Raw genomic sequence first — 23022 nt, forward strand, 5'->3', positions numbered from 1 at the left:
ATGGTGGATTATATTGACAGACTTTCCTAGGTTGAACCATCCCTGCATCTCTTGATCATGGTAGGTGATCTTTTTGATGTGTTTTTGGATTTGGTTTGTGAGTATTTTGAATCAATGTTTATGAGGGAAATTGTTCAGTAATTTTCTTTTTTGAATTTTTGTGTAGTTAGAATATGAGGGGGACTGTGGCTTATAAAACAAATTTGGTAATGTTACTTCTGTTTTTATTTTGTGGAATAATTTGAGGATTATTGACATTAGTTTTTCTTTGAAAGTCTGGTAGAATTCTGTGCAAAACAAGCAAATAAACAACCCCTCCCCCAATCAAACAAACAAACAAAAAACCAACAATCTGGACCTGAGCATTTTTCTATTTCTTTGGGGTTATAGCTCTATTTAAATTATTTATCTGATCTTGATTTAACTTTAGTAAGTGGTATAACTATCGAGAAAATTGTCCATTCCTTTTAGGTTTTCCAATTTCGTTGAGTATAGGTTTTTGAATAGCCTAATAATTCCTTGGATTTCCCTGGTGTCTGTTGTTATGCCCCTTCTTTGTTTCTGATTGTATTAATTTGGATATTCTCTCTGCGTGTCTTTTAGTTAATTTGGATAAGTGCTTCTTTTTCTTGTTCACTTTCTCAAAGAGCCAACTCTTTGTTTTGTTGATTCTTTGTGTTGTTCTTTTTGTTTCTAGTTGATTGATTTCATCCTTCAGTTTGACCAGTTCCTGATGACTACTCCTCTTGGGTGTGTTTGCTTCTTTTTGTCCTAGAGATTTCAGTTGTGCTGTTAAGCTGCTAGTATGAAAACTTTCTAATTTCATTATGAAGGCACTCACTTAGTGCTATGAACTTTCTTCTTAGCACTGCTTTTGTTGTGTTCTGTCAGTGCGGGTACTTGTATATTCATTTTCATTGAATTCTAGGAAGTCTTTACTTTCTTTATTTCTGCTTTCACCCAGTAGTCATTCAGAAAAGGTTGTTTCCTTGAGTTTGTAGGCATTTTTTTTTTGGTTAAAATCCAGTTTTAATCTGTGGTGGTCTGATAGGATACAGGGGTTTAATTTAATTTTCTTTTATTTGTTAGGACTTGTTTTGTGACTAAGTATGTGGTCAATTTTGGAGAATGTTCTATGAGGTTCTGAGAATAAGGTATATTCTTTCATGTTCGGGTAAAATGTTCTGTAGATATGTTAGGTCCATTTGATTCATAACATCTGTTAGCTCCATTATTTCTCTGTTTGCTTTTTTTCTGGATGAGCTGTCCATTGGCGAGTATTGGTGTGTACTGTTCAATGTGTGATTTAAGCTTTAGTAATGTTTCTTTTACAAATGTGGGTGTCCTTGCATTTGAGGCATAAATATTCGAAATTGAGATGTCATCATGGTGGATTTTTTTCTTTGATAAGTATAAAGTTTACTTCCCCATATCTTTTGATTAATTTTGGTTAGAAATCTATTTTGTTAGATATTAGAATAGCTACACCAGCTTGCTTCTTGGACCCCTTTGCTTGGAAAATCTTTTCCAACCCTTTACTTGGAGGTAAAAATCTATCTTTGATGTTGAAGTGCTTTTCTCATATACAGTGGAATGATGGATCTTGTTTTCTAATCCATTTTCTTAGCCTGTATCTTTTCATTGGGGAATTAAGTCCATTAATATTGAGAGGTATTAATGAGCAATGATGGTTGATTTCTGTCATTTTGCTATTGTTATTGGTGGTGTGCCTGTCTGTCTTCTTCAGGTTTTGCTGGTGTAAGATTATCTTTTTTTCTTTTCTATTTTTCGGAGCTGGGGACCGAACCCAGGGCCTTGCGCTTGCTAGGCAAGCGCTCTACCACTGAGCTAAATCCCCAACCCCTGGTGTAAGGTTATTTATTGCCCGTGTTTTTGTGGATGTAGTTAACGTCCTAGGGATGCATTTTTCTTTAAGTACCTTCTGTAGGGCTGGATTTGTGGATATTGTTTAACTTTGATGTTGTCATGAAATATATTGTTTTCTCCTTTAATGATGATGGGAACTTTTGCTTGGTATAGTAGTCTTGGCTGGCACCTGTGGTCTCTTCGTCTACAAGACATCTATCCAAACCCTTCTCGATTTTAGAGTCTCTGTTGAGAAGTCAGGTGTTATTCTCATAGGTCTGCCTTTATATGCTACTTGGCATTTTTTTCCTTTGCAGCTTTTCATATTCTTTGTTCTCTATGTTCAATGTTTTTATTATTATGTGTTGCAGGGACTTTTTTTTCTGGCCCAATCTATTTGGTGTTCTGTAAGTTTTTATATATATTTATTTATAGTCATCTCCTTCCGTAGGTTAAGATAATTTTCTTCTCTGGTTTTGTTAAATATATTTTGTGGGTTTTTGAACTGGGATTCTTCTTCTATTCCTAGTATTCTTAGGTTTGGTTTTTTCATAGTTCTCAGATTTCCTGGGTGCTTTGTGTTATGCATTTTTTTGATTTGACATTTGCTTTGACCAATGCATCTACTTCTTCTATCGTATCTTCTATACCTGAGATCTCTTCTATTCTGTTGCTGATGCTTGTTCCTGTTCACTTTAGACTTTCCATTTCCAGAATTCCCTCATTTTGTGTTTTCATTAATTTCTATTTTAATTCTCAAGTCTCACACAGTTTCCTTCACTTCTTTGGTTTCTTTTCTTGCCTTTCTTGACCTTCTTTAGGAGATTGATGTATTCCAACTTTTTGTTTGTCCTTTCCTCCATTTCTTTAAGAGACTTTTTTCATTTCCTTTTTAAGGGTTTCTATCACCTTCATAAAGTTGGTTTTAAGGCCGTTTTTTGTGCTTCAGATCTGTTGGAATATTCAGTGCTTGCTGTCATAGTATGGCTGGTTTTGAGTGGGGCCATATACCCTGGCTGTTGTTGACTGTGCTCTTACACTGGGGACTAGACATCTGATTTGAGATGATTATAGGTCTAGGTGCTGACTTCTAAATATGTCTTTGTTGGATGGGTGTTTTGTTCCTTGGTTTCTGTTTCTTCTTTGGTCATTGTGGTCTGGATTTTTTGGCTGCTGGGGTGACCTCTGATCCATTACAAAATTTCTGTCCAAATTGGGGTCTGGACTTCTGTTGGCTTCCTTGGACTTTGGAGCAGTAGGGGGTCTCTGCCATACTTGAGGGATGGGATAAGGTGATGATAAGGGGAGTGGGGATTTGGGGTCACTGAGTGTATGGTGGAGGTCCACTGGGGGGACATCTATTTGGCAGGCAATGTGGTTTCTGGATCAGCATGGAGCATTTGCTTGAGCTCACTTATCTGTTTTTCTGGCTTGCCTGGCCTTTATCTGTTCTTCAAGGTCTCATGGATTGCACCAGTTCTTTCTGACTGACTCAGCCTGTTCCTGGATAAAGAAAGTCCACGTGAGTTGTAGCCTAGGGCACAGCAGCAGGAGAAGACAGTGGTGGGGTGGGAATTGAGACAGGTAGTAGAATGGGTCTTTGAGAGCTGAATGTATGGAGTCAGACAGTTCACTCACCTGTTCTGACTGCTGTGGCCTGCACCTGAGCAGTGGAAGTCCATTTAGTTGGGGTGTGAGCTCAAGGACGTGGGAGGAGATGGTAGAGGGGCAGGATGGCAGGGGAATGGATTGGGTATTTGGGGACTGAATCTAGGGAGTTGGAGCAGTTCCATGGGCAGGAAGGCCACTCACCTGTTCTTCTGAATGGTGTGGCCTGTATCTGTGCAGTTAAGTCTGCCTGAGTTGGGGTCCAGGTCCACTTCCATAATTTTGAACCTCTTTTTTTTTTGACATAGGAATTGTTCATATTTCTGGTGTGCTATGGAGTGATTTCTATTACATCTGTTTTCCTGGATAGCTGTATTTTTATGTGAGGGCTTTTGGGAATAGCCTTCTCTACTGATGTGTGGATTGACTGATTATACTGGGTCATTCCATGCAATTTTTATGCAAATTTATAATGTACTTTGGGTATTTTTCTCTGTAGTACCTCTGATCCTCTTCTTTCTTGCCCCTTTCCCCTCTCATTAGCTCGACTTATGTTTTATTCCACTACACAGTTTTTCATCTTCTCTTATGTCATCAGAACACATAGGATTTTATGTATCTTTGACAACTACATCTCACAAATGGGGAAAACCATGAGATACTTGTCTTTCTGAGGCTGATGTAATTTCTTAATATGACCAGCTCCAGTTGGAGCCTTCTCTCAACAATGTGCCCAGCAGTACAGGTTTGTTGTGTGGTGTTCAGTTGTGTCCAGTTGGACTTTGAAGTACAGCTTATCTGCTTGCTTGAATTTTGTTGTTTGTTTTATTTAGGATTTGTGGTTAGTGGGAGTTTGACACAGGACTTAATATGGTGGAGCATGAGGGGCCTACTTTACATGTAGTTCTCATGAGAGTGGAGTCCCTCTAGAATTTGGGTAGGTATAATTTGTGTGTAAGAGCTGAGGTATGTTCACCAGTCTTGAAGGCAGTATGCATTTTGAAAGGGTATGAGAGCAAGCTATGGTGTTGTCCTGTGTTAACTGTTGAGGATAGCTTTCACCATCTTGGGTTTTTTGTTATTCCAAAAGAATTTGAAAATTTCTCTTTCTAAGTCTATGAAGAATTGAGTTGGAATTTTGATGGGGATTACACTGAATCTGTAGATTGCTTTTGGCAAAATGGCCATTTGTACTATATTAATCCTGCCAATCCATGAGCATGGGAGATCTTTCCATCTTCTGAGATCTTCTTCAACTTCTTTCTTCAGAGACTTGAAGTTCTTGTCAAACAGATCTTTCACTTGCTTGGTTAGAGTCATATTGATGTATTTTATGTTACTCGTGACTATTATGAAGGATGTAATTTCCATAATTTCTCTATCAGCCTGTTTATCCTTTGATTAGAAGAAGGCTACTGATTGTTTTGATTAGTTTTATACCCAGCCACTTTGCTGAAGTTGTTTATCAGGCTTAGTAATTCTCTGGTAGAAATTTTGGAATCACTTAAGTATACTACCATATCATTTGCAAATAGTGATATTTTGACTTCTTTCCAATTTGTATCCTTTGACCTCCGTTTGTTGTCAGATTGCTCCAGCTAGGATTTCGAGTATTATATTGAATAAGTAGGGAAAGAGTGGGCAGCCTTGTCTAGTCCCTGATTTTAGAGGGATTGCTTCAGGTTTCTCTTCATTTATTTTAATGTTAGCTACTGGTTTGCTGTAATTGCTTTTACTATGTTTAGGAAAGGGCCTTGAATTCCTGATCTTTCTAAGACTTTTATCATGAAGGGGTCTTGAATTTTGTCAAATGCTTTCTCAAGATCTAATGAAATGATCATGTGTTTTTTTTCCTTTGAGTTTGTTTACATAGTGGATTACGTTGATGAAATTCCGTATATTGATCCATCCCTGCATCCCTGGGGTGAAGCCTACTTGATCAAGATGGATGATCATTTTTGATGTGTTCTTGGATTCTGTTTGCAAGAATTTTATTGAGTATTTTTTTGCATCGATATTCATAAAGGACATTGGTCTGAAGTACTCATTCTTTGTTGAGTCTTTGTGTAGTTTAGGTGTAAGTGTAATTGTGCCTTCATAGAAGAAATTAGGTAATATTTCTTCTGTTTCTATTTTGTGGATTAGTTTGGATAGTATTGTTATGAGGTCTTCTATGAAGGTCTGATAGAATTCTGCAATAAACCCATCTGGTCCTGGGCTCTTTTTGGTTGGGAGATTTTTAATAACTGCTTCTATTTCTTTAGGTGTTATGGAACTGTTTAGATTGTTTATCTGATCCTGATTTAACTTTGGTACCTGATATCTTTCTAGAAAAATGTTCATTTCCTCCAGATTTTCCAGTTTTGTTGAATAGAGGTTTTTGTAGTAGGATCTGATGATTTTTTGAGTTTTCCTCACATTCTGATGTTATCTCTCCCTTTTCATTTCTGATTTTGTTAATTTGGACACACTCTCTGTGCCCTCTGGTTAGTCTGGCTAAGGGTTTATCTACCTTGTTGATTTTCTCAAAGAACCAGCTCCTGGTTTTGTTGATTCTTTGTATAGTCCTTTTCGTTTCTACTTGGTTGATTTCCACCATGAGTTTGATTATTTCCTGCCTTCTACTCCTCCTGGGTGTATTTGCTTCTTTTTGTTCTAGAGCTTTTAGGTGTGCTGTCAAGCTGCTGATACATGCTCTCTCCTGTTTCTTTCTGCAGGCACTCAGAGCTATGAGTTTTCCTCTTAGCACAGCTTTCACTGTGTCCCATAAGTTTGGGTATGTTGTACCTTCATTTTCAATAAATTCTAAAAAGTCTTTAATTTCTTCATTTCTTCCTTGACCAAGTTATCATTGTTCAACTTCTAATGTGTGATTTTTGTCATTTTTGTTGTTATTGAAGACCAGCCTTAGTCCATAATGATCTGATAGTGTGCATGGGATAATTTCAATCTTCTTGTATCTGTTGAGGCCTGTTTTATGACTGATTATATGGTCAATTTTGGAGAAGGTACCATGAAGTGCTGAGAAGAAGGTATATTCTTTTGTTTTAGGATGAAATGTTCTATAAACATCTGTTAAATCCATTTGATTCATAACTTCCGTTAGTTTCTCTATGTCTCTGTTTAGTTTCTGTCTCCATGATCTGTCCATTGATGTGAGTTGGGTATTGAAATCTCCTACTATTATTGTGTGAGGTGAAATGTGTGCTTTGAGCTTTAGTAAAGTTTCTTTTATGAATGTAAGTGCCCTTGCATTTGGAGCATAGATACTCAGAATTGAGAGTTCATCTTGGTGGATTTTTCCTTTGATGAATATGAAAGTGTTCTTTCTTATCTTTTTTTAAAACTTTTGGTTGAAAGGTAATGTTATTTGATATTAGATTGGCTACTTGAGCTTCTTTCTTTTTATCCTTTACTTGGAAAATTATTTTCTAGCCTTTTACTCTGCGGTAGTATCTGTCTTTGGCACTGATGTGTATTTCCTGTAAGCAGCAAAATGCTGGGTCCTCTTTATGTATCCATTCTGTTAGTCTATGTCTTTTTATTGGGGGAATTGAGTCCATTGATGTTAAGAAATATCAAAGAATAGTGATTTTTGTTTCCTGTTATTTTTGTTGTTAGAGGTGGAATTATGTTTGTGTATCTCTCTTCTTTTTGTTTCATTGTGAGGAGATTATTTTCTTGCTTTTTCTAGGGTGTAGTTTTCTATCTATTATCCTTTGTAGGGCTGGATTTGTTGAAAGATATTGTGTAAATTTGGTTTTGTCATGGAATACCTTGGTTTCTCCATCTATCTTAATCGAGGGTTTTGCTGGATAAAGTAGCCTGGGCTGGCATTTGTGTTCTCTTAGGGTCTGTATGACATCTGTCCAGGATCTTCCGGCTTTCATAGACTCTGGTGAGAAGTCTGATGTAATTCTGATAGGTCTACCTTTATATGTTACTTGGCCCTTTTCCCTTACTGCTTTTAATTTTCTTTCTTTGTTTTGTGTGTTTGGTGTTTTAACTATTATGCGATGGGAGAAATTTCTTTTCTGGTCCAATCTATTTGGAGTTCTGTAGGCTTCTTGTATGTTTATGGGCATCTCTTTCTTTAGGTTAGGGAAGTTTTCTTCTTTAATTTTGTTGAAGATATTTACTGGCCTTTTAATTTGGGAGTCTTCATTCTCTTTTCTACCTATTATCTTTGGTTTGATATTCTCTTTTTTTTTTTTCAGAGCTGAGGACCGAACCCAGGGCCTTGCACTTGCTAGGCAAGCGCTCTACCACTGAGCTCAATCCCCAACCTTTTGGTTTGATCTTCTCATTGTGTCCTGGATTTCCTGGATGTTTTGGGTTAGGAGCTGTTTGCATTTTACATTATCTTTGATGGTTGTGTCAGTGTTTTATATGGTATTTTCTGCCACTGAGATTCTCTCTTCTATCTCTTGTATTCTGTTGGTGATGCTTGCATCTATGACTCCTGATCTCTTTCCTAGGCTTCCTATCTCTAGGGTTGTCTCCCTTTGTGCTTTCTTTATTGTTTCTATTTCCATTTTTAACTCCTGGATGATTTTGTTCATTTTCTTCTCCTGTTTCGTGGTGTTATCTTATAATTTTTAAAGGGATTTTTGTGTTTCCTCTTTAAGGGCTTCTACCTGTTTACCTGTGTTGTCCTGTATTTCTTCAAGGGAGTTACTTATGTCCTTCATAATGTCCTCTATCATCATTATGAGACATGATTTTTAAATCCAAATCTTGCTTTTCCAGTGTGTTTGGATATTTCTTATTTGCTTTGTCAGGAGAATTGGGCTCTGATGATGCCAAGTAGTCTTGGTCTCTGTTGCCTAGGTTCCTGTGCTTGCCTCTCGCCATCAGTTTGTCTCTGGTGTTAGCTTGTCTTGCTGTCTTTGGCAGTGGATTGACTTTCCTGTAAGTCTGTGTATCAGCACTCCTGTAGACCTGTTTTCTTTCAGCCAGATCTGGGAACAGAGAACTGGTCCTTGGATTGTGTGACCTGAAGACTCCAGGTGGACTGCTTAGAGCAGAAAAGTTGGTCTTCCCTCTGCTCTCAGGTGTGTAGGTGCTCCCGGTGACTGGCTTTCTGCTCTTGGTGCAGGCAGAAACTGGAAGAGTCCTTCCCCTGACTGCTCCTAGGTCCCTGTGCCCAGAGGGCACAGAGGACTCTAGGCAGGTTCCTCTTGGGTTCCTCAGGAATGTGGGCAGAAGTAATTGTCTCCTCTGACCTCTCAGGATTGTCCACATTTCTGAGAATCCAGCTCTCACCCCAATGGGATTTGGGTTCAAAGGGCTGTGCAACTGGTTCAGTTCAATTCTGGGCACAGGCAGAAACCAGAAGGTTTCCTGCAGCTGACTGCTCCTGGGTTCCTGTATCCAGAAGGTGCTAGGCAGCTTCCTCTTGGGTCAAGAATGTGAGCAGGACTGGTGGTCTCCCCTAAGTTCTCAGGATTGTCTGTACTTGAGGCTTCAGGTGCTTAAGGAGGTCATTTGTGAGCTGCCTGATGTGAGTGTTGAGAACTGAACTCAGGCCCTCTGCAAGAGCAGTATAGGCTAAGCCATATCCCTAGTTCCAATTTTTTAGATCCCATATGATTGAGACTACTTTTCTTTGTTTATGACACGGTCTCCTGTGCATCATTGATTTCCTGGGGATGTTATGGATAGGCCAGGTTGGCCTGGGACTTCAGAAATTTGCCTGCCTCTCTCTTCCCAGGGTTTAGATTAAAGGTGTGAGCCACCATACCCAGCTATTCATTTTTTTAAAATCTTCTCTGCTTCATACATTTTGATCAGAATAATGGGATTCAAGTTGAATCTCTGGTTCTGGGTGAATGCATGACTTTCTGAACTCTCTGGAAGGTTATAGAATTACTATCGAGCACAGGAGGCTTTCTTTTAAAGAACATGTCATATTATTGTCCTAGCCCTTAAAAATTAATCCAAATGGGCCTGCCAGTCATTTGAAAGAAAAAATATTCCCAGAGAAAGACTACTTTCATTTTCCTGGGGTGACATGGAAGAATGTCTATTCACCCTCAGATGGGGGTGTGCTATTGTTATGGGTAGGTCCCAATTTCCTTTGTCTTGACCCCATCATCAGTCTTCTTCTGTGTTCCTGAAGGAGAAGAATTCATATAGACCACAGTAGTAGAATTAACAGCTAGCTTAAATAAAGCAAGCAAGCAAGAATATACATTTTAGAAAAAGCACAAATGGCCAAATCTGGGAAGTCATCGGGTGCTTATATTTCTCTTTTCCCTGTTATCCTTTCTCCTGTTGTTGGAAAGTTAGCCAGGCATCAGTAGACTTAGAGACCATAAGGAGACCCCCTCCCTCGCAATCAGCTTTGGATGCCACCTTCTGTTTCCTTGGTAACACTAGAAAGTAAAGCATCACAATTTCTTCTACTTAAGAGTTTAAAAAAATGTAAAAAGGTGTAAGTATCAGAGCTTTGTTGCGGCTCATTATAGGAAAATTACTTCTTCTTGGTGAAAAGAATAAGATCTGAGTCTTATTTCTAGTCCTGGTCAGAGACAGGGCGTTCTGATTTGCCCCTAATATTGCTTAATATTATTGGCTCCCTTAAGAGTTAGTCCAACTGAGCTCCCCAATCAACTACCAGGGAAATTGCCCCTCAGGAAAGCTGATTCACTAGAAGGCATAGTAATGAGATGGGAGGGCTATTCATCCTCTCTACTCTGAAGCCCTGCCCTCTGTGCAGTTCCTTTCAATCTTCACTTCTAAGCCTGTCCAGTTTTCTGAGTTCTCAAAAAGTGAAACTTCCCCCATCTTCCTTTCTATCTCTTCTTTAGATACTAGCCCAAATCCTAAGCATGCATGCTTTGACACTTTAGAAATTTTCATATATTTCTCTGAAGATCATACCCCACCCCACCCTTTCTACAGCTGCTTGAACACCATCATTGCAGGCCTGAACTCAATAATATAACTTTCTGTTTTCCTTTTTCCCTCTTCCTCCTCCCAGATGGTATCAAGATTTACAGTTTGGCTGCTCTGCTGTAATAGTTCTCTCAAACTCTCTCTCTCTCTTTTTTTTAAAGATTTATTCATTTATTATATATAAGTACACTGTAGATGTTTTCAGATACACCAGAAGAGGGCATCAGATCTCTTTACAGATGGTTGTGAGCCACCATGTGGTTGCTGGGAATTGAACTCAGGACCTCTGGAAGAGTAGTTGGGTGCTCTTAACCGCTGAGCCATCTCTCCAGCCCTCTCTCAAACTCTTAAAAATGGTCCTCAAGTTCCCTTTTGAGTCCATTTAAAAATTACTCTATTAAATGGACTAAGAACTCAAAAAATGGAACCCTAATTTCCTGGTAAGTCTGTGTCTTCTCCACAGGTTCTTCTAGGAAAACAGTATGAGTTTTTTGAAGTTTATTTTACTTAGTATTCAATCTAATGAAAAAAAAGTAAGAATGTGTATATGGATTTTGGTACTTCTAAAAGTGAGCAGTTCACCAGGGAGAGGATAACAGTACTCTGGGCATACTCCCCTGGCAGGAATGTTTCTTTGAATTGACCCAGCTAGGTTTTTTTATCACCATTAACTATTGCTCTTTGCATTCTGTTTTGAGGGACTTGAGCTGGCTCAGTTAGGGTTGATCATCACCATCATTGTTCATGTCTTCTGTTTTAAAGTCCTGTTCATTAGTTCTTCCTAGCACTAATGTCTCATACCTCCCTGATCCTTGTAGAGTTTGGGCTCCTGAATCCTTCCAGTGAATAGAGGTAATAACTCATCTATTTTCTGCTAAGTGAGAGTGTCATTACAATGGGAGTTAGGTGTCCATTGTTAAAAGTAGGCCTAATGGAAGGAGTGGCACATATGTGGACTCAACAGTTGAAGGTGGAGCTCTAGAGGCAACATGAAACAGGGTCAAAAGATTTCTTGTCAAAGTTCTCTTTATTTAGTTCTTAAGAAATTGATTGGCCCATTGTACTTTATAGTATACCCCCTTTGTCCACAAATCTTTATTTAGAAACGCTCATTGCAATAAGTCATTGGTCTGGTCTAAGGCCTATAGCTTCTACTACACTATCAATACTGAATCCTCACCAGGACACCTCTGGGATATCCTGTTGTTGCCATGCCTTATGGAGATCCTGTAGTTTTGGATCTGCTGGACTGGCTCTCCATGTGCTTCAGTAGTTCATAGTTGGGGGTAATATGGGGATGGACCAAGTAAAAGCTCTGGAACTGAGCCTGGGTGGTCAAGTTGGTCAGCATGCCAGCTCTCTTGCACCCTATACCACCAGGATGAGTTATCCATCACTGCCCCAGCTAACTCACCCAATGCTGAAGCTAGCATTTGGCCGGCCAGGCAAGTTCTTCCACTTTCATGCCCTTAAGACTGGCTCACCTACACTTCTGCCACCAGGGCAAGTTCTACTGTGCTGCCCAGGCAAGGTGCAGGGCCTAGTCTCCTGAGTGCTGCAGTCAGTAAGGGGCAGGGACAGCTCTCCCTCTCTCACAACCTTGGGGTCAACTCTCCTGCCTGCTGCAGGTGGTGAGGGGTGAGGGATGACTCTTAAAATATTTTACTAATTAAATTTGTTCTAAAAGCATTTGTTCTTCACACATGTATGAAGTGCATACTGATCACTCTCCAACCTCTTTACCACCCCGTTCACCTCTTTTCCCTATAAACTCTTTAGTTTGTGTTCATTTGTTTTGTCTTGTGACCCATTGAGTTTCACCAGGGTCATACGAATGACACCTTGACTTTGGAATGAATCTGTTGGAGTTTGGTGGGGGCAGCAGTGGGCACACAACTCATGATAATGATTCCTCTTCCTCCATAATATTGAAGATAATAGTAGTTCAGAGGTAAAGAATAGAGCCCTGTGAACCGCTCTTCCTTTCATGACTAATGATTGCTAGGACCAGCCCTGTCTTGGCCTAGTGCAGGTGACCACAGCTCTTGTGAGTTAACGGTAGTGATGATTATGTGGAGTCTACAGAAAGGCCTGTTGCAGCCCCTCATGCTATCTTCCCACTCTTACATACTTCCTAGTTACTGCTCTACAGTGTTCCCTGAGCCTTGGAGAGGGTGTTATAAATGTTTATTGAAGGCTGCACCTGCAACCATGGCACCATCTTTACGTCTTGGGAATCCATGAGTCTCTTCACTCACTGATGTTCAGTGGAAGGAGAGGCGTCTCTGCTTAAGGTTGGGAGCAGCTTTTGCCTATTTAGAAGCACAGATATTTAGAAGGCAGTTTGCTGCTCTGTCAGTTTAGTTAAACATTAATAAGTCTTTTGCCTGGGTATTCATTTTACAGAGGTTCTTTTACCTGTTAGTATCCCCACCCTGTCCTACCCAAATAGCAACATGGGCATGGAAGACCAGGAAGACTTACTTAGAATTAGTGGATATTGGAAATCTTTTGTTTATACTCAAGATAAGGGCCTTAGTTAGAGCAATCCAGCCAGCCAGTACAGAGGTTCCTCTAGTAGGGGCCTGACTTCCATTACCTCAGCCAATGAGGCTACAGCATGGCTGGCTCTGCAGATACCATAGGGAAGCAAATGGCTTCTGACTATAAACCAGGTATGTTATACATTGAGAAGAGGTCCTTCCTTAAGGTCCAGTCAATTGACATAGGCAACATTGAAGACCTGAGGCCATCATAGAGAGGTGACCCTATATCCTGTGAGAATGAAACCAAGCTGAACGAATGTACTGATGACATTATATATTTGAACTGTTGATTCTGAGTTTTCTACCTTTATATCATGGCTATCAGCAAGCTAGAATATTCACTTAGCCTTTACCAGGCCAGAAATTTGCTGGTATGTGGATATAGTCAAGGCTTCCTCTAAAGAGATTCGGCTTCTTTCCTCAAGTAGAAGAGGCACTATAGCCAAAGCCTACAGCCAATCAAAGTTAACTGTGGCCACAGAGTCTAGTATCATTGATATTTGTCCTGCAAGCTAGAAGTGGACTCCACTTTCCAATTGAGAAGACCTATGGCCACTCCTCTTTGTTCAGGGACATAAAAGAGCCTTGGCAGGTAAAGGCAGTTTTTTTTCAGTTGATTGAATGAGGAACTTTGTTCTGAGGTTCCTATTAGAGACTCCCTTTTTTCTTCTTCTTCTTCTTCTTCTTCTTCTTCTTCTTCTTCTTCTTCTTCTTCTTCTTCTTCTTCTTCTTCTTCTTCTTCTTCTTCTTCTTCTTCTTTTAGGGCCTCATACAGTAGCTTTGTCAGTCATGTGTATTCCAGGATCCACAAATGACAGTAGCCAGTCAGGCTTAGGTAGTTCCTATGTTGGAGAATAACACTTGGAGAATTGCTTGGATGTAACCGAGAGAGACTGTTTTCTTGGAGTGATGACAAGTTCCATATGTATGCTACTTTTTGAGATAATAGTTGGTCATTTTCTTCAAGACTCAGTACTCTCAATCAGCCAGGGAGTTGATATTGAGGGTGATCCTGTGTATCATTTAGCCAGGTCTCATGGTGTTGAATATATCAGAAGGTTGTCATATATTATAAAATATCCTCACCCAGTAGGGAAATATCCCTCAGACCTTGAGCGAATGTCTAAACAGGTGAAGGCTATCTAGGGATCTTTGCATTGAGACAGCCCAAATCACCTGTTGGTGTTCCCTAGTGGAAAAGAATCACTCACAGGCAAATAGATATTAAGGATCTGGGTATACCAGTACACAGAAAAAGGCATCCTTTAGGTCTAATATCAAAGGCCATCAGTTTCCTACTAAGGATTGATACTACTAGATAGAGGAGAATACCATCCTCTTGAGGTCCTATACCAATGAACATTCCCCATTCATGCTCTTTATTGCTCAGATGAGGATGTTGACTGAGAAGGATGAGAATCTTGCATGAGAAGTACTTGAAGAATCTGACCAACAAGAGGTTGCATGGGTTGAATGCCTGCTATGGTCTCCAGCCTAAAGGACACTATTTATTGTGGGGGAGCATAGAAGGGTTCTTTAGGTGAAAATTTTATGAGAGGCATCATTTTTGTCCTCCTAGGGTTCCCTAGACAGCTGCGTCAACCTCCAGTTAATTCTTCCCTACTGTAGAGACAAGGGAAGATGACATCTGAACCAAATTCTGAAAGAAAGATGCCTCTAAAACATCTGTGGAAACCAATTTTTCCCTTGGTTTTGGTAGGATACCCTATCCAATGAGCAAGACAGCACTGTGTCATTAGCAAAAAGAATAAATTCTGAGCCAAAAGTCAGGGGCCATAAAGCATTGGCTTTGGGGATTCCCTTAACCTCTAATTACCTGATAAGAAGCTTTGGTCAACTTCCCAGGGACAAAGTAAAAACAGAATAGGAGGCACCAGCATACAGTAAGAATAGAAGGTCCCTACTTATAATAACCAGGGTCAACTTTGACTCTTTCTAGTTGACAGAAACGGAAGTCCTCGGTGCCAGCGGAGGCCATAGACTTCATTGGAAGGTCACAAGGAACTCAGCCACCAGGTCCATCCTGGGCCTCCTTCAGCTTTCAGAACAGTCCCATTGCTGATGTTGCATTTGGTTACATTGTAGGCATGGCTTTTAAAGCCCTTATTTGGACACTATGGCCTGGCCTGTAATGTAAGTGGCAGAGGGCGTGGATGATAACTTTCTATATGCAGGGTGGCCTGGAGTTGGTCTTGCATTTTCTTCTCACACTCTCACTTTGGACCTTTTTTTCCCTTTTATGACATCAATTGTAATAAATGGTCATTTATTGACCTCCTGATCCAAGGCTGACTTTTGGAATTTTGGTGGATGTCTGAAGCTGACTGGATGATAGAGACATATTTAAGAATTATCTCTTTCTACACTGCCAGGACTTAGTGAGGTATGCTCTGTAAGAACCTCTTTTAACCTTCTCAAGAAGGCAGTGACATTCTTTTATGCCCCATGATCTATGGTAGACAATTTAATATAACCAAGGGGCTTGGTCTGACTATTTCTTAGTCTTCCCACTAGGCAAACTGTCTGAAGTCTCTTTACTGGTTATAGTCCCAGTCAGGGTCACTGAAGGAACTGCTGCGTCTCCATCTGGGTATGCCATGGGGTCCATAGTAAATAAGTTATCCCTAAACCTTTGTCCAGCCTCCAATATCCCTTGCCTTGCAGAACTGATTGGGATAAACCCTAAAATAAGGGTAATATCCTTCCAAGTCAACTTGAAATTCTGAGTTAAATGTGTACTTGTCAGGATTAGGTCCTACTTTATCTAGTTGAGATCTTGTAAGCAGATAGGGATATATATCTTTGGGTTGGGTCCAAATCAACTTTTGATTCCCAGAGAGTACAGTTTTGTGAAGCCCCAGAATGAGGAGAGCAAGGGGTGGTGAAAATGAAGGTTTAGAAGGTTCTAAGGGCTCCTCGGTGGGTTAGGCCTCATTTCCAAGGCCCAAGGAGGGCATGGGTATGGAGGTCTCCCTTTTGGTCATGAGTAAGGGGTCAAACCAATAACTGAGACACAGAACAGATTGTTTACTCAAGCATCAAACGCTCCATTTGCCTTCCCTCCTGTACAACAAACCCTGCTGTTAGACGGTGTTATACTTTTAACTGCTATTTAGTGGCCGTGTTTCTCTATCATCCAGCTTAGACGGGGGTCAAGATGTACTGCAGAGGAAAGTAACTCACCTGTAGGTTTTTATACTTACTTAATTAATTAGTTAATTAATTTTTTGAGAAAGCTTGTGTCAAGTATAACTCAGTGCTTTAGGAATGCTCAGAGGGGTTTGTGGTAAGATGAAGCCCTAAATTCCTATCTGGGAGTGTGTGTGGAGATGAGCAGGTAGGTAATGCTTGAGAGATGTATTTCTACTCAGGACTCCTTTAGACTATCTTTGGGCATACTCCTCTGTAGATAGTTGGCCTCCTAAGGGGGTCATCTGGAGCCCCTCGGGCATCCTTTGAGGTGGATAATTCTCCTTTGTGATCAACAGGCACCTGGTATTTCTCCTTGGATCTCCCCTGCTAGATCCCTGTTTTCCTCCCCCGCTTGTTTATGTTCCTCCAGAACATCTGGCAACCTGATTCCTAATAAGTTTTAGACCTAGAGAGTTTATCCCTGAAACCCATGGTCCCTTTTCCCAGATATAGTCCTGCTGCTGGAGAATGCTGAGATCTTTGTGGCTTAGGCCTCTGATAGTCATGTGATAATAGGTGAGGTGCTGGAGAGAAGACAGAGTCTCCATAGAGTAAAATATACTTCCTCCCTCTGCTCAGAGGCCTGCCACCAGTATGGGTCTCTTAAAATGTGTAGACAATAGGGACAAAGACCCTTATACCTAGTCCCCTTATAAGGAGAGGTATTAAGCTATGTCCCCTTACAAAGGCCTATGCGTTAGCCAGGGTCCATACTAGCATTTTATAATAGAAGGGAGCTTCCTGGGTAAAAGAGGAGAGGACTCATTCTGAAGACCTGAGAATAAAGGTTACCAAGATTTCTTCTTGTAAAGCCTCAGCTCGTCTCCTAGCAGCCAAGGCTACCAATAGAGTGGAACGGCTCAACGCACTCCTGATGTCCTTTCAGGACATGAGTAATGAAACAAAGGGGTTTCATCTGGGGAAAGTTGTCAAGAAAGGAAGAACACAGGGGCTCATGAGGTGGCAGGTTTGCAGTAAAGGGCCATGAAAAGAATACTTAGGAGAGGCAGGGCTGAAGGCTTGAAGGCAGAAATCTTGCTGTGGTAGATACTGAGGATGAGGAATGAGCATGCAAGAGGCGAAGCAGAACGATGGGAGTCTAACTGAGCCCCTACCGTGGAGATAGGAAAATGGGAGAGGCATGCTTTACAACGCCTGTGAAAGATCCAAGCCCCAGCACTACATGCTTTGAGAGACTCCTTGTTTCCTCTGTTCTGAGCCCCAGTGATAGTCTCAGGTCTTCAGTTCCTAAAAGAGAAGGAATTTTTTTCTTAGTATTATAGACCTGGCTATCAGCCTTGTAACTTGGGAGGTCATAAGTGCTCTTGGGAAGCTTTTACTGTTATTTTGCTAAATGGACACGCTGTGCCCACCAAACTGCCTTCTAAATAATTATGCTTAGACCCTTAGATTAAAGCTACTCTCCGCTTTAGTCAGAGAAGCTTTGCTTTGCCCTCTGAAAAAGTTACTGCAGAGACACTTAACTGATCAAAGCACAGAGAATAAGTGACTGTCAAAAGATCAGCCCTAAATGGGACATCTACATGACATAGTTCAAGGCCTTGGGAACATTGAAGGAGAGGTAATGGGGAGGTTTTTAAGAGCTGGAGACTAGGATAGAGTGCTATGAAATGCTGCTGCCTTCATTATATCACATAGTGGTGGAAAACATGAACAGACATGGCAGCAATGTGCGCAAGATTGAGCCCATCGACATCTTGATTTTTTGAGACAGTCTCTCATTGAACCCGGAGCTTGCTGTTACAGCTAGAGTGTTCAGCCTGCAGGTATCCAGAGTCCACCTGTTTCAATTCACCCACCTTATGCTGGGGGCAGGAGGTGGAGCGTAGTGTTAAGACATGTAGCACCACGCCCGGATTTTACATGGATGTTCGGGATCCAAACTCAGGTTCTCATGTTAGCACGGAAACTACTTCACTCACTGAGCCGTCCTGCTTCTGTGTTTAGACTTAGAATGAACCAAATGCTACTATGTAAACTGAAGTCACTCAGGGAAAGGCACAGCTTAAGCAAAGCATTGTTTCACACAATGTGGAATAACTCAAACTAGGGTACAGCCTGATCTTGCCAGGTTACTTCTAAGAGCATGGGTGATCCTGAACAGAGCTGTATTACCACTACACTGATTAAGATGGATAATGGCCATGTTATATCCTGAAGACAGCGTTCTGTAATAGTAGTCTAGGCTGCCTTAGCACTGTTAATTCTTTTTGCTAGCACCACCTGATGGCTGAAGTTACAGGTGTGTGCTACCAAGCCTGGCTTGGCTATCACTTTTAGAGCTTATAGCAGAGATTCTCTATCTCTAAAAATATATAACAGTTCAAATCAATAGCAAGATCACATTTATGAAGTAGTAATGAAAATAATTCTATGGCTGGGGGTCACCACAATGTGAGGAAGTATATTAAAGGGTTGCAGCATTAGGAAGGTTGAGAGCCACTATTGTAGGGTACATGATGGATTGGGGTTTGCAGCCACTTTCTCTATATCCACGCCATGCCTGATAGCTCGAAAGTCTCTTCTAGTTCTATTTTTTATACGTTTAGTTTAATCTAAGCTGTGAAACTTGCATTGATCGTCGATTTTATATAGAATTTCCTTATGTGGCATTTCATCGAAGCACACAAACTGGTTACATTATGTCCTCCACTGGAGGCTTAGCTTTTGAAAGACCCTTGGGCCCATTTTGTCTAACTCACTCTACATATCTTTTTAGGATGTAGTTTCAAACTGTTTGATAAGTTTGTTCTTAAACCATCTGCATAAATTTGCTACCCATAAAATATGTCTTTTTGTGAGGGATGTGTGACAATCTATTTTCATTTACGATAGGAATTAAGGGACACTGTGGATGGTAACATTATCTCAGTTTTCAGTATGCCTTTTCCTCATGAGCATTTTTATCCTCAAGTAATAATTTGAGAAGATGAGTAAAGGTATTTCCTCATAGGACTAGACAGTTTTGCCACATGTTTGGTGGGACAAAAGAAAGCAAAATGTCTGTGAACCATAGGACCTCTGTGAAGGACGAGCTACATCTTACAACTGTACTACTAGTTAACAAAATGGAATGGGTGGGGAAGTGGTGGCGCATGCCTTACTCCTAGCACTCTGGAGGCAGAGACAAGTGGATCTCTGTGAGTTCGGGGCTAGCACAGTCTACAGAGTGAGTTCCAGGACAGCCATGGCTACACAGAGGAAGCCTGTCTGGGAAATCAAAAATAAATAAATAAATACCCAAGCAAGCAAATGATATGGGCTCGATGCAGTGGTTCATATTTCTAATGCCAGCTCTCATTAGGATGAAGTCAGAGGAGCTGGGACTGGGTGCCATTTTTTTTTTTTTAGTGCCACTGGTAAGTTGTTGAGCCTGGTTACGTAGTGAGTTCCAAACCAGCTTGGGCTACAGTGTTGAGACCTTGTTTCAAACCAAACTAAACCAAACCAAAATGGAATGTGTATTGTCATGGTCTGGATATGCTTTAGAGCTCCATCCAAGGTTTCATTTGGTGAAATGTCACCCCCCATTGTAAGGTGGGAAGAGGTTAGAGATTTAATGACTTATGTTGTCTGGGGATCTTTGGAAAATGGTTAGGGTTGGACAAAGTTGTTAGAGTTAATCCTTGCCCCCATGCATATACTGTGATTGAATCTTGGTGACTTTGCTGCCAGACAAGATTAGAAAGGTACGCCTGTGTTCCCATTCTTTTGCTATACGAAGCTCAATGCCATTTTGAGGCTCTGGCAAAAGAAAGTTGTGGTCAGTGTAACCACTTAACCTTCAATCAGAACCAGGGGCCACAATAAACTTTTCTCCAAATATAGCCTACTTCAAGTAGTTCATTCTAATTATGAACAAAATAATGCAGGTGATGATCCTTGGAGAAAAGAGGGAGGTTGCTAGATAGGTAGAGTTTGAGTTAAAGATATTCTAAATTTGTATTTTATTTATTTTTTGAGCAGAAAACATGTTTGATTTTTGTGGTTTATTTTTATTTTTAGTTTTTTTTTTTTTGGAAGATAAATCTTCCTTAGCCTGCATGTCCCTGGTTCCCTTTCTGAAAGGTAACTAGTGTTAGTTTCTTGATTATGATTTCAGAGGCACTTTATGAATATTTGAAGCATATATATTTCCTAAGACTTTGAAAATTCAATGAGAGAAGAAGCAGGGAAACCTGTGCATTGATTTTCTTCAGCTATTGTAATAAGTTGCCATAAACTGTGACTGCCATGACAGATGTTTATTCCTTCTACTTGTAGAAGTCCAAAAATCAAGTTGCTCGCAGAGTGGTGTCATTTCTGAATGTGCTCAGGAAGGGTTCTTCCCTGCTGTATCTTAGTTTCTGGTGAGTAAAATGAAATACAACCTTGTCTATGAACTTAGTTCAATATGAATTGGACCACTGGCATTATATATGCATGGTACACATTTTTATGTGAGTCTGACTTAGAAATACATGCTAGTTATGAGTTACTGTGTTCCAGTGTACTTCTTGAGGATAATAGAAGAATGAGGGCTCTCAGTCATCTTGGAAAATCCTGGGGCTAAAACAAAGATTCTGTGATGTTTATATTTTAAAAATGTTTTAATTGTGTGTATAGGTGTTGGGGGAGGGAGTATGTGTACAAGCATTCAGGTGACTGCAGAAGTTAGAAGAGGGCATTGGATCCCCTGATGGGTGTTACTATGGTTATGAGCCACCAATTGTGGGTGTTGGGAACCTAAGCTGGGTCCTTTGCAAGAGGAGTATGAGCTCTGAACTGCTGAGTCATCTGTCCAGCCAAAGGTGAGGTCTTTAATGGAGACAGAAAAAGGCTGTTAGTCCTTTGAATCTAGGGAAAAGCAACTACTCAAAGATGTCTTTGTTAGTATACAGGGGAAGAGGAGAGGAATTGGAGTATAAGGTTAGCTTTTTCTGGCAGTGGCTGTAGGACTTCTTCAAGGACAACTTTTGCGTTCTATTATATGCCATTGTTACAGATATTATTGGTGCTGAGTCACACTCCCTTGAAACGTCTGTGCACCCATCAGTTTCAGGGAGTATTCTTTGTCCACAACTCAGCCATCTCTGAAAAGGTTCTCTCCGTACAATAGGCATCTCCTTTTCCAAATTAGTGCTATTGTATTCATTTACTGATGACTGGGGCCTATGAAGGATTGATAATGGTGGCCCTGTGCTTTCCACATAGGTCTATCTTCTAGGGAATTTTGCACTCCAAATTTTCCAGTGGGGCCAGATTGAAGTTGAGGGTGCTGTGAAGGTAGCTCTCTCCCTGCTCAAGCCTACTTCCTGTACTCCTCTTGAAACAGGAGTTATCTTCCCTTCTGTAGTAAGAGCATGACCCATTGTAGATCATGAGTTAATCTCTCCCAAATGGACAAGTATCTCCCTTGTGGGGATGAAGGAGCATGCGTAGGACATGTGCACTTCTTACTGGCTTGTTATGATGAGCTCAGAGATGATCAAGCTCATTAAAAATGACTCAATTTCTACCCAATTCTTACTAGAAACCTCATAAAAACCACTTAGTGCAGTGGTTCTCAACCTCTGGGTTTTGACCACTTGAGGTTGCATCAGATATTCTGTATATCAGATATTTACATTGCAGTTCATAACAGTAGCAAAATTATAGTTATGAAGTAGTAACGCAAATAATTTTACAGGTGAGGGTCGCCACAATGTGAAGAACTGCATTAAAAGGGTCACAGCATTGGGAACGTTGAGAACCACTGACTTAGTGGGTTGAGGTGAAAGTATCCCTCCTTTGAAGCCCCTCCCATGCTTAACCATTTTGTTTCCCTTTTTTTCTTAATAAACCTATGTTCAGGACAATAGAAATGGTTTAATGGTTAAGAGTGCTTGCTGCTCTTGCAGAGTGTCTGGGATTGGTGCCCAGCACGTGGGGGACCAATGTTTCTTCTGACCTCCAAGGACTCCTACATACATCTGATGCACATATACATACATTTAAATAAATATTTAAAACAAACTCCCTTTATAAATTGTCTGAGTTTTTTTAAATTCTTCTTGGGCCTGAGAAGTTTAATTCAAAGGCTACTGGTTATTCAAAGGTGGCTTTGGTGGCTATTCAGTTTCTGCGATTTAAGGCCACCAAGAGTTGAGAAAGGGCTCCATCTCACTCAAAGAACACAAATCATGCCCCTCAGGGTTGACCTCCCCTAAATCACAAGTGTGAGAATCCTCAAGCTGTGATACCTTCTTCGATGTATAGTTTTGTTATCACTGATGACTCTTTCCTTTTTTTACATATTATTTCCTTTATGACTTATTATTCCAGGCTACATCCTGGAAATTAAGAATGGTGATCAGAGCTAAGCTCTGGGTAAATTAATAGAAATGAACAAAGCAAGAATGCACAGAGATCAGACTCCAAGAGCCAGCGTGGCCAGCAGCAAGGTCAGCAGTGGCCGAATGTGTGGATGGGGGGTGACCTAGAACCATGAGAGGAGGGAATTGGCAGCAGACAAATAAAGCAAGCGTTGGTAAGACCTGGGCTTTCCCTTTATTTATGAAAAGGAGTCAAAGAGAATCCTGGACTAGTCTTTGCTAACAAATGAGATAGGATTTGAGTCTTTGCCATCTGGGGGACCAGGAGTAAATTGGCCACATCCTTTTCTGCCCAGGTTGTTGGTTTATTAGTTTCCAATTGCTGTGGTAACATGTTACTCCATTTTACTACCTTGTAAGTCTGGAGGTCAGGGTCCACAATGGATTTTGTACTCCTTCTGGATGCTCTAAGGGCTCATTTCTTTGCCTTTTCTCTGTCCAGATGCTGTCTTTATGCCTAGGTTCATGGATTCTTTCTTTACATTCCTTTCTTCCTTCCTTCCTTCCTTCCTTCC

The 23022-nt window shown here is 40.6% G+C and overlaps 1 long non-coding RNA gene across 1 annotated transcript in view; it reads left to right on the plus strand.

Annotated features, from left to right (window-relative positions):
• LOC120099257 (uncharacterized) overlaps window positions 1-23022 on the plus strand; it is a 118396-nt gene that overhangs the window by 59565 nt on the left and 35809 nt on the right. Inside the window, exon 4 of the long non-coding RNA XR_005498330.2 lies at window positions 20418-20503. This is a non-coding gene — a long non-coding RNA (uncharacterized LOC120099257). The remainder of the gene's footprint in view (window positions 1-20417; window positions 20504-23022) is intronic.

This window comes from Rattus norvegicus, chromosome X (genome assembly GCF_036323735.1).
Source record: "Rattus norvegicus strain BN/NHsdMcwi chromosome X, GRCr8, whole genome shotgun sequence".
NCBI lineage: Eukaryota > Metazoa > Chordata > Mammalia > Rodentia > Muridae > Rattus > Rattus norvegicus.